Here is a 10,842-nt window from a genome sequence, read left to right as displayed (position 1 = left end):
ACTCCTCCCCTTTTTCCTCCAGATTACCACGTGCGTAATGGCGGCTTGGGGCCAGCAAACAAAACCAAAACAAAGGGCAGCGAAAGCTGCCATACCGCTACTGCACTTTGAAGAGAGGGAGATGATTGGGGATAATTGAAGGGGCCTATCTTATTTGATTAATACAACGCAGATTCAACTATTGGGAACAGATCCTTAACTAAAACACATAATAATGAGATAACTACAGAGAGGTCCTATGGTGTTCTACTTGTTGTACATGGACTAACTAGGTTGCGATCTTTAATACTAGCCAAATAATGGGGATATTTACAGGGGATTATTTATAAGGGAACATTTACCAAAATTTACAAAGTGAAGGTTCTAAAAACCGTAACAATATTGTTTCGGAAACGGAAGACGGCGCTACCCTTAGCAAGGGGGGGGGGGGTTAATCCCCCTTCTATTTGCACTGGCCGTCTCCGATCCTGAAGCTACCCCGCTCCCCTGAGGGGTGGGATTGGCCGAGGCGATTGGTCAAGGGATTCCCGTACACCCCGCCAATCCCTCCACAATGCAGGTGGGTAACTCCGCTCGAAACCGTGGCCAAGATGGTATTTTGCTGAGCGATTTTAGCAGCCCGCGGTTCGAACCATTAGCAAAGACTAAACCCGATTCATAAAGCGTTGGCCAAAATCGTGCCACAGGAACTCAATGGGGAAATCTCTAAAACGATCGGATGAGGAAGAAGGAAATCAAAGAATGGAGGAACAGATATTTATTAATTATTTACACTAACCAAAATAAAAGAGAAGAAAAGAACTCAAAGTAATATACGGAAAATGGAAGGAGCAGAAGGACACAGAGCAATTCTTCCTTATACAGCTTAACTTATACCCAGGACAATACAGACAGAACGAACTCACTCACATGAATGGGGGTAGATGGATGCCAGGGATCGATGGCATGGGAAGGCAGAGAAAGGGCCAGGCAGATGGTAGGCGTCGAGGTCCGGCTCGAAGCGCGCGCTCCGATCCACGCTTTGGGGTCGAGGCGAAAACCCGGCAAACAGCTCCGCTCCGGGCTGGCAGCGAGGAGCCGGCAGCTCCACGTATTCGGCTTCACACCGGCAGCTTTCTTATTCGTCCTCCGCCTCCTGCGTCTCCGAAGTTCTCTCAACACTCCACAGAATCTGCCTCTGGTCCAGCGCACCTCCCTCAAAACTCTCTCTCTCGTCTGGCCCCTTACGCATCTCTCAAGCAGTCCCTCATCCACCCTTTTTATGGTCCTCCCCAAGATCAAGCCGCGGGCTACAAGGGCACGCTTACCGGGTCGCTCACTGCAGTGCCGGTTGGCTGGCACGGCCTCTTCCTGGCTCCGCCCATGATGACGAGGGGCGGGCCACGCCCTTCTTCTCCGTGATGACCGCGTGGTCAATGGAGTCAAATGCAGTTGGCAATGCAGTTGGCAATGCAGTTGGCAATGCAGTTGGCAATGCAGTTGGCAATGCAGGTTTTGGGCAATTAAAAGGGGATTCTACCTTATTTCATTTGGTGCAATGCAGAGTCAACTAATGGAAAACAGAGCCTTAAACTGGAACACATAATAATGATATAACTATTGAGGGATCCTATGGTTCTCTACGTGTGTGCGATGGACTAACTAAAAGGACGACCTTTGATCTTTACATGAAACGGAGGTATTTACAAGAATCATTACATTTACAAAAACTACAAAAGGGGGTATATTTACAATCATTTACACACACACAGTGCACGGTTTCCCAAAACCGTTACAATAAATATACACACACACACACACACACACACACACACACACACACACACACACACATAGCTTGCCCTGGTTCCCTGTTTGTAAAACACCAGGATAACAGTTTATATCTGTGTCGAGGTTCGAGCCCTGGAACGGTACCTGCAGGAGAGTGTGCACACAGCTCGGCGGTTGGACGATCCATGCAGACCGAAAACTCTCATGAATTGTGATTTCATGTGTAGTTTATAATTTGCTTCCATTGTGAGTACAAACACCTTCGATACGTCCTGTGTTGTAATATCCCAAGTGATGTATTTGGGTTTCTTTGAAATGTAAATGTGTGTTTGGTATTTTCTGCTTTGTTGGAGCATTCAGCTTTACCTGGCATTGATTTACTAACAAATTGAGAAGATACAAATCGGGTATTATCAGCAATTTGGTTTCTGATAAAAAGAGGATTCACTCAGATCCACAGCACTCGGAGATCATCTCAACACCTGTTCACCTGCTGTTGATCCATCCTGTTCATTTGATTGAAAATAGTCGGTAAGCTTAGGGAAACGTTCGTTCTCGTGTGATTCGTTTTCTTATCTTAGATTATCGTGTTTGATACATCGAGTTCTGCTGTTTCATAATAATCTATTTTATCATGTTGAGACTTTCCTTTTCTTCTCCATAAGCAAATCAGTCACCGACTTGTCATCGTCCGTCGTGCAAAGTCATTCCTTGGTTCACCTGAACTCCCATCTACCTGCATGGTCTTCATCCGCAGCCTGCCTGTGACCTCCTCCTGGTGAAACTCCCCAAATCCAGATTCACTACTCACCTCCACTCATTCATTCCTCTTTTTCCCTCCTGTTTAACCAACTTCCTGAGTTTCTTCAATCTCATTCTTCACTCAAGATCTTCAAGAGAGCTGTTCACTCCAACCCTCACATTTCCACCACAATTAACTCTCCCCATGTCCACCTCTTCCACTTTACAGTTTTTTCTTCCATTTCTGAGTGAGAGTTTCCGGCTGTATCCATCCTGTTCACACCTGTGTTGGGAAACTGTTCTCTTGATGGAGTACTTCTCTCCCCTACGGCCGAGTACACCTGCCTCACACCTTGCTCAACTTGATTCCATGGAAACCAGGGTCTTCCTTCCATTGCCCTCATTCTTCCCCACATCCATGATGTCTCCGAGTCTCCCTCTATTTTGTCCCTCAACCCTCCTCCAGGTGTGTTCCCACCTCTCTTTCTGTTCTTCTTTTTGTTCTGTTATATCCTGGTCCATTCTGTGTTCTCGTTCTCGCTCCTCCATGAGCCTCGACTCTGCAGACAAAAAACAGGTACAAATAACCTCTTCTGTTACGATGAGACAGGATCATTGGGTTACGTCATCATGGTAATCTGAAAACTGTCCGGAAATGGCAAAAATAGTGAAGAAATTACCAGAAGATAAGAAAACACAGACACAAGGATCTTGTGGTTCATGAAGAATGATAATTGTTTAATCTTCAATTTGATAAACAAGAGAAGAAAATCTCAAACAAAGATGATTTTATTTACCATATTGATCACGTGTTGTGTCCTGTTCCTGTATTTACGATGAGGCGAATCCCACTTTGGACACCTGGACCTTCGATGATTGAGGTTAGTTTTGGAAGAAGAAGAAGAGTAGAGCGAACATGGCGGTGATTGAGTGAAGCGTGTTTAATGTGCACCTGAGATCCCTCAGTGCTGTAAATTCCTCTGACAGTATGCACAGGTGTTGAACGATGGGTGCACTAATTATGTCTGGAACTGATGTGAAGTTTACCTGGACTGCTGAAGAAGAGTAAGGTACACACCATGATATTGAAATGATAATTATTAGTCTGTTATGCAGTTCATATTTTGTGGATATTGCACAGAAACCTCGTTATTTAGATATTTGTACTGTGTGGAAAACTCATCAATAACCTCGTTTAGAAACATTTCTGCACCTCAGAGCAGGTAACCACAAACACGTGATTAAGGGAGAAACCGACATGAAAATAACTTTATTGATTATATTTCAATTGTAGTTACAAAAACAATCCAAAAGTTCAATATTTGTGGAACCGAATGTTTTCAACTTGGTCCTTCTTCCCTCAAATCCCAGCTACTCTGTTAAATAAGAGAACCTACTCGATATCGACACAACTACAGGTATTCTTGTTTGATAATACAGGTTAACACGGGGATTCCATGTTCTACAAACCTTCGTTGTTGTTCTAAAATAACACCAATAATCTCTGGTATAACTCCATTACAAACCCCACTCCAATGTGGCTGCAGGATCATGAAGTTGCTGATATTGAGTGCGATGCTCCTTACCATGGTCTGCATTGGGTCTTCAACCTTGATGGACGAAACAGAACCAGGAGAGGATGCACTGGAACAGCGAGGGGGATTAAATGTGCCTTGTGATTCACCACTTTGTAAACGTGGCAGAGGAGGATGGCCACCAAAATACAAGTGAGGTCGATCGGTGCAAACAACACTCCCGATTATATAATGCTTCCACATTGTATATTTTTACTCCCGCCAGGGAGTAATGCATTCGATCGTGTGTGTGTTCGTGTGTTCGTGTGTTTGTGAACAAGATGTCTGGAAAAGTTCTCAACGGATTTGGATGAAAGTTGGTGTGATGATTGCCCTTGGGTAAAATTATATGGGTAAAAATGGGTAAAAATGGGTAAAAATGGGTAAAAATGGGTAAAAATGCAATTGGGTAAAATTATACGTCTCGATCATTGATCAGCTCATTGACAGCAATAGGACAGGTAGCTTGGTACTTTACTCGGCATTGAAGTGTGTTGGAGTTGGTTCAAGTCCCGATGCTGTGAAAATTAAATAAAACCAAGATTCTCATGCTGTGAAACGGGTAGTGCTGCATACAGGACGCACACCATGCTCTGACAGGTATATCAAGCGCCAGCGCCAGTATATGTGTTTAGTTTAGACACTCGAGTCGGAGCGGGCACGGGGTCTCCGAGCAGGGGTTTCACCAGGCGCGGACCATTGTTTTGCCTCAGTCAGTACGGTTATTTATTTAATTATTGGTGTGAAAAAGTTGATTTCTCACCTCAGTAAGACTTGTATTTCGTCCTGATGCCCCGTTTGGAGCTTCACTTTAACCTAAGTGTCGTTGGGTTTGAGTCCTGACTCTGAAACTTCAATAAAACAAACATTCTGATGCCAACAGGTAGTGCTGCATCTGGGAGCACACCATGTATCGTAAGGTATAAACCAGGATAGTTTTGGGATTATAGTTGCTGGGTCCTTCCGTCTTTATTTCGGGTTTGGTTGTGAAAGACCCCAAGTTACTTCTTCCAAAAGACGGGGTGTGATAAGAGTGTGGGGTGTGAAACCCCAATTGTATCCTGTCGTGTTAATATTTGTTGATCCGGTTTAAGGGACGATCTGCTTGTAATAATTAATTAACATGATCAACCAATCTCATGAACAATACAAATAATTCCATATTTCCTTCTCACCCCAAGTCCTTTATGGGGTTGAATAAGAGTTCATGGACCAAGACCGAGTACAGCACCTTACGGCTTCTCATCTCCTCTTCCAACAAGAAAACTGCTTCAACATTTCCTCTTCTTTGTGTTTCTGCTGCATGTTGATGTTTAACAATGATTATAAACATTAACAGTTTCTCATCAAATATAAACTCTTCATCAAATCAATGAATGTAAAATCACAATTTCATGTCTGTCCATCGATCATGTACCTGTTGCTTGCAATAAACACTTCAGCTCGTTACCTTTGTGTTTTCATTGGGAAAGGGGAAAGTAAAACAAAACCTGAACCTGCCATTACATTTTGTTGTTTTGCACAATTGTTATCGTGATTTTGTATCAGGTATTGTTCATTTGGCATCACTCAAGGTTGCAGTTGTGTTTGTCGCAGATCAGTGGATCGTTGTATTCGTTTTATTGGAAGCAGGAGGGTGAGTCCTACTTATTTGTCGCTCCAAGTAAAGCGGACAAGTCTTTTTAATATATGGTTGGGATGCAGGCAGTGGTGAGGGTGTAGTGAGTGCAGGCAGTGGTGAGGGTGAAGTGAGTGCAGGCAGTGGTGAGGGTGTAGTGAGTGCAGGCAGTGGTTTGGGTGTAGTGAGTGCAGGCAGTGGTGAGGGTGTCGTGAGTGCAGGCAGTTGTTTGGGTGTATTGAGTGCAGGCAGTGGTTTGGCTGTAGAGTGCCCGGCAGTGGTTTGGGTGTAGTGAGTGCAGGCAGTGGTTTGGGTGCAGTGAGTGTCGGCAGTCGTGAGGGTATATCGAGTGCAGGCAGTTGGGAGGATGCAGTGTGTCGGCAGGAGTGAGGGTTTAGCGAGTGCAGGCAATGGTGAGGATGTAGTGAGTGTACTGTGTAAGCAGTAGTGAGGTTTGGATATTTAAAGCTCGATGGTCATGATGATTAACGTTTTAGAGATTGAAGTACAGTATGGTGGTTCCCGCTCCATGCTAAAGTCTGAAATTGCAGGAACAATCCAAGTCAAATTGGATATCCCGATACATTTTCATGATGAAATAGAGCATCACCTGGTATATCTGATTTTAAATAAACCATGGTCAAAATGAATAAATAAACAAGAAAGATGTTGTGCACAGCATGATACTTGTGAAATCCAAATAAAAATTAGTTGCCATGGAAACAGCAATTTCTAAACTTTGCCTTGCCAAATGTTTCCATGATTCATCGTTACGCAAAACGAATTTTGTTGACAAATATTACTACAACCTAATCGGTGTTTTATATGTTTTAGACGCCTTGACCTTGTCTAAGTTTGACTAACTTTTACATGAGCAGACGTGTACAAATAAGCTGTGTACAAATAAGCTGTGTAAGTGTCAATTTAATGTCTTGCAAACTTTTTGAGATGTGACAATAATAAGATCACAAAGTCCCATTTGATGATAATGTGGTGAAATTGTCATGGAAACAGTTGATGTGTCAAAACGGCTAAATCGATCGCTCCTATTTTGGGGTAATCATTTCTTTGATTTGATGTGCAAACCCTGTTCAAATATCAAGTAAATTGGATGAACATTGGAGATTTTAGAAATTCGACTTGAGATCTTGAGATTTGACCTTGAGATCCAATTTCTTTGGTGTTTGACCACTTGAGAAATTGGCTAACTATAAGTGATCGTCCAACCACTGATTTTTAAAGCGCTGGTCAAGTGTAATGTAGCGATGCAAACCAGAAGCCTCAACAACGACTCTGTGACAATACGAGACTTTGAAAATGACGTAATCTGCTCCAGAATGCTTGGCGTGCAAGAAACCCCAAGAAACGGCGGTGTTCGGGGCACCTTAAAGTATATCGTCCTTGCGAGATAAGGATTGTCACCAAAAATGGCTCACATAATGACTAAAAGAAGCCGGAAATACTTGGAAAAGTACCTGAGAGAAAGGGCTGTGCCTCTGCACAATGAAAGACTTGGATAACCTAGCTCGCCGAATGGGCAACTACTCAAAGTGAAAACTCCCGACCATGTGGGCAAGGCCCAAGTGGACGGGCCTGTGCTTCGCAAACCCCTGATGGATCATTACCAGGAAATGGACTTTCCATCTTGAGAGAGTGCCTTCTGTGAACATGGCAGGTTTGGTTATTTATTTAATGGACGTCTGCAATTTGAAAAGATGCTGTACGTCATTACCAAGTAACGGTAACCAACTATTCGACAAAGGACATCTTCGTGACGTGAAAATACACAAACCTTGTGTCAGCTATATTTACGTGCGAGCTCGATGTACCAGGTAGAATTATCTGAGGAAGACACCATTTGTGTGCATCTGAACACGAATGAGGACATCTATGGGCTTGGGAATGTAAAGAGTAAGTTTTAAGTTGACTTCTAAAATGATATTTACTATTAATCATGTTGGGAGGGATGGGAGCTGTGAGGGCTGTTTATAAATGTTTGTTTGGTTCCGGGGCCAAAAGAGAAATTATACTATATTTTTGCATCTATTGCTAAAAGAAGTGTGCACGTCCGCTTGTGCAACCGCTTGCTTTTAAAAACAGGAAATGACAGGAACTCGACACATTGCATCCTCAGATATTTCTCGTATTTTTTTGAGTCCAATTTGCATTTTGGAACAGAACAGTTACGGTTAACCATACCGAAATTGCCATTCTTTCATTTAAATGCTGAAGATTATGTTAAATGATTATTTGAATTACAGATTTCACGCCAGAACATTTACGGTTAACTATATCGAAATTGCCACTCTTTCGTTTAAATGCTGAAAATTATGTTGAACGATTATTTGAATTACAGATTTCACGCCAGCAACGCCAGTTTAAAAGTGCCCGGCTAAAGGAAGTAAGTCACTAAAAACAGCCACACACACACGAGTAGTGAGTGTAGTGGATAACTTCCAGTTATCTTCTCTGCCGCTCCTAAAATTGGGTTATTCTCTATGTTGCCGTCCCATTAATTCTCTGTATTCAACAGCATTTCCATATATCTCTTCCATCTTCCTTTAATTCCATCTGGGTCCACAACGATTTGTCCCACTTCATCCTTCAAGCAACTCACCCCCATCACACCACACCTCTTTCGCTATTTGCTTTGCAATCCTGAATACTGCTCTCTGATCCTCTTCCGAATCCAAGCGTTCTCCGAACATTTTCCTGGATGCCTCCTGCGCCTTTGCTACCTCTTTCTTTGCAGCCTTCTTGGCTGCCTTACAACTTTCATGCTCTGCCTTTTCTTCCCCCGTACCCTTCGCCTTCTGCCACTCCTTGAACCTCCTCCTGTTCTCGTCAATCCTCTTTCCAACCTTATCATCCCACCCCCATGTTTCGAGTGCCTCGGTGGTCCTTTTGTCCATCCACATACCTCACCAATGGCTCCCAGCAGACTATCTTTCATTGACATCCAACCACTTTCAAGCTCAACCACATCATCCTCTGCCATACTCATCCTCTCTTTTAATGCCTCCCTCACTGTCACCTCTTTCAACCTCCACACCTTCATTCTCGGTTGGTACTTCACCCGCCGAGCTCTCCTCGCACCTTTCACCCTTATGTCGCAGACAACCAAGTGGTGCTGTGAAACACTCCTCCCCCGGGATCACCTTGTGTCCCGGAGGTGACCCCTACCTCGCCTACGCACATTCGGGTAGTCAACAGTTCTCGTCGACCCACCTGACGTTTATGTAACAAGCTTATTATCCGCTTTCTGGAACTGAGTATTACAAATCAACAAACCAGCTCCATCAGCAAACTCCCAAATCCTATCACTGTCTTCATTCCTCACACGACATCCGTAACCCTTAGGCTGCTGGGCCATAGAAGTTCACGGTTCACGTTTCACGTTTCACGTTTCACGGTTCACGCATGTAAAGAAAAGTGGACAAACGTAGTATGACTTGCTCTGGGCCATAGAACGCCTTTCATGTTTCACGTTTCACGTGTCACGTTTCACGCGTGAAAGGCGGAATGAACATGCACACTTTTTCTATGCGTGAAAACGGAGATCTCGGTCGACCTGATTATTTTTAGACTGACATCCGGGCAAAACTTCCGAAACAAAATGGACGACTACCGAGAACAGTTGATCGAGTTAGTGAGAGCAAGGCCCCTGCTGTGGGATCCGCGTGTGGCGGATTACAAAGACAAGGACCAGAAGGCACAAGTTTGGGAGAACTTGAATGGGCGTCTGAATTCACCGACAGGTTAAGGTTTATTGTTTTCGGGTGTGTGCGCGTGTGTGTTTGTTTAATTGTGTGTGTGTGTGTGTGTGTGTGTGTCAATGTGTGTGTGTATGTGTGTGTGTGTGTGTGTCAGTGTGTGTGTGTGTGGTTGTTTAATTGTGTGTGTGTGTGTGTGTGTGTCAATGTGTGTGTGTGTGTGTGTATGTGTGTTTGTGTGTGTGTCAGTGTGTGTGTGTGTGTGAGAGAGAGAGAGAAAGAGAGAGAGAGAGAGAGAGAGAGAGAGAGAGAGAGAGAGAGAGAGAGAGAGAGAGAGAGAGAGAGAGACAGACAGACATACAGAGTGAATGAGACAGTGATAAAGACAGAGACAGAGTGAGAAGTTGGAAACGTGTAAAGATTTATAATCCAAATTCGCTATTAGCAACACAAAAACCTGTACTACTTGTCTTTTCATTGTGTTTTAATTGATGTCATTTGCAATGACATTTTGGAATAATGTGTTCCTGTTGCTAGTGATCATTCTTCCCTGGGGGCCATAGAATATGTAAAGATTGATATTTAATTTTGTTCTGACTGCACTACAAAATACAATATTAGTTGACATTTCAGTCTGTATTAATTGATCTCATTTACAAGTACATTTTGTAGGCCTACGTGTGAACAGGTGAACAGCCAAGCGTGAAATCCTATGGCCCAGGGTCCGATTGTTCACGTGAACGTGAACCGTGAAACGTGAAACGTGAACCGTGAACTTCTATGGCCCAGCAGCCTTATGGACTCCTTTAAAACCATCTGTACTCCTTCCCACATGTCTATTTAGGTCTCCTACCACAACAACTTCCTCATCGTTCACGTTTTCCATCAGCTTCTCGATTGCACACCAGAACTTGTCCTTCTCTTCATCGCTCCGACCGGCCTGCGGGGCATATCCGGAGATGACGTTCACCAAGAGCTTTCCAATCATCATTCTCACCATCATCAACCTTTCACTCACTCTAGTCACTGTTGTAAAAACGGAGCCAGAAAACCTCTCAAGGACGAAGGGAGGCTTTAATGCAATCGACCTGGTGCATCTACCAACATAGCACCATAAGCATAACATTAATCTACATGATACAAGGAATACATTGAAATTCATTTTAAATTAAGCAACTACTACGAAACAGCAAATCCTTACCCAGCTCTCATAGAATCATGGAATCGAGTATCTGTCTGCCACTCTCACAGCAGGTTACATTTGCAATACGCCCATCTCCACAGGGACCGCCCCCATCAGACAGTAATGTGTATCAGCCCAACAACTGGCTGTATGTAGACTTTTCATATCATTCTCCCTGTCTCAAGAATACCACTAATAGGAATAGTCGAATCCGAAGCGGGTTGGAGGTTGACACAGTCGACC

General features: G+C 43.7%; 1 long non-coding RNA gene across 1 annotated transcript; it reads left to right on the top strand.

Annotated features, from left to right (window-relative positions):
- The first annotated feature begins 2,077 nt into the window (after positions 1-2,077).
- Positions 2,078-4,211, top strand: LOC137427811 (uncharacterized). The gene is made up of 2 exons (XR_013621627.1): positions 2,078-2,301; positions 4,059-4,211. It is a non-coding gene; the product is annotated as an uncharacterized LOC137427811 (long non-coding RNA).
- Positions 4,212-10,842: the final 6,631 nt, after the last annotated feature.

This window comes from Myxine glutinosa, unplaced genomic scaffold, assembly GCF_964187855.1.
Source record: "Myxine glutinosa unplaced genomic scaffold, kmMyxGlut1.1 SCAFFOLD_1329, whole genome shotgun sequence".
Classification (NCBI taxonomy): Eukaryota; Metazoa; Chordata; class Myxini; order Myxiniformes; family Myxinidae; genus Myxine; species Myxine glutinosa.
Note: the sequence above shows the minus strand (reverse complement) of the source record. Positions and strands in the feature narration are given on the sequence as shown.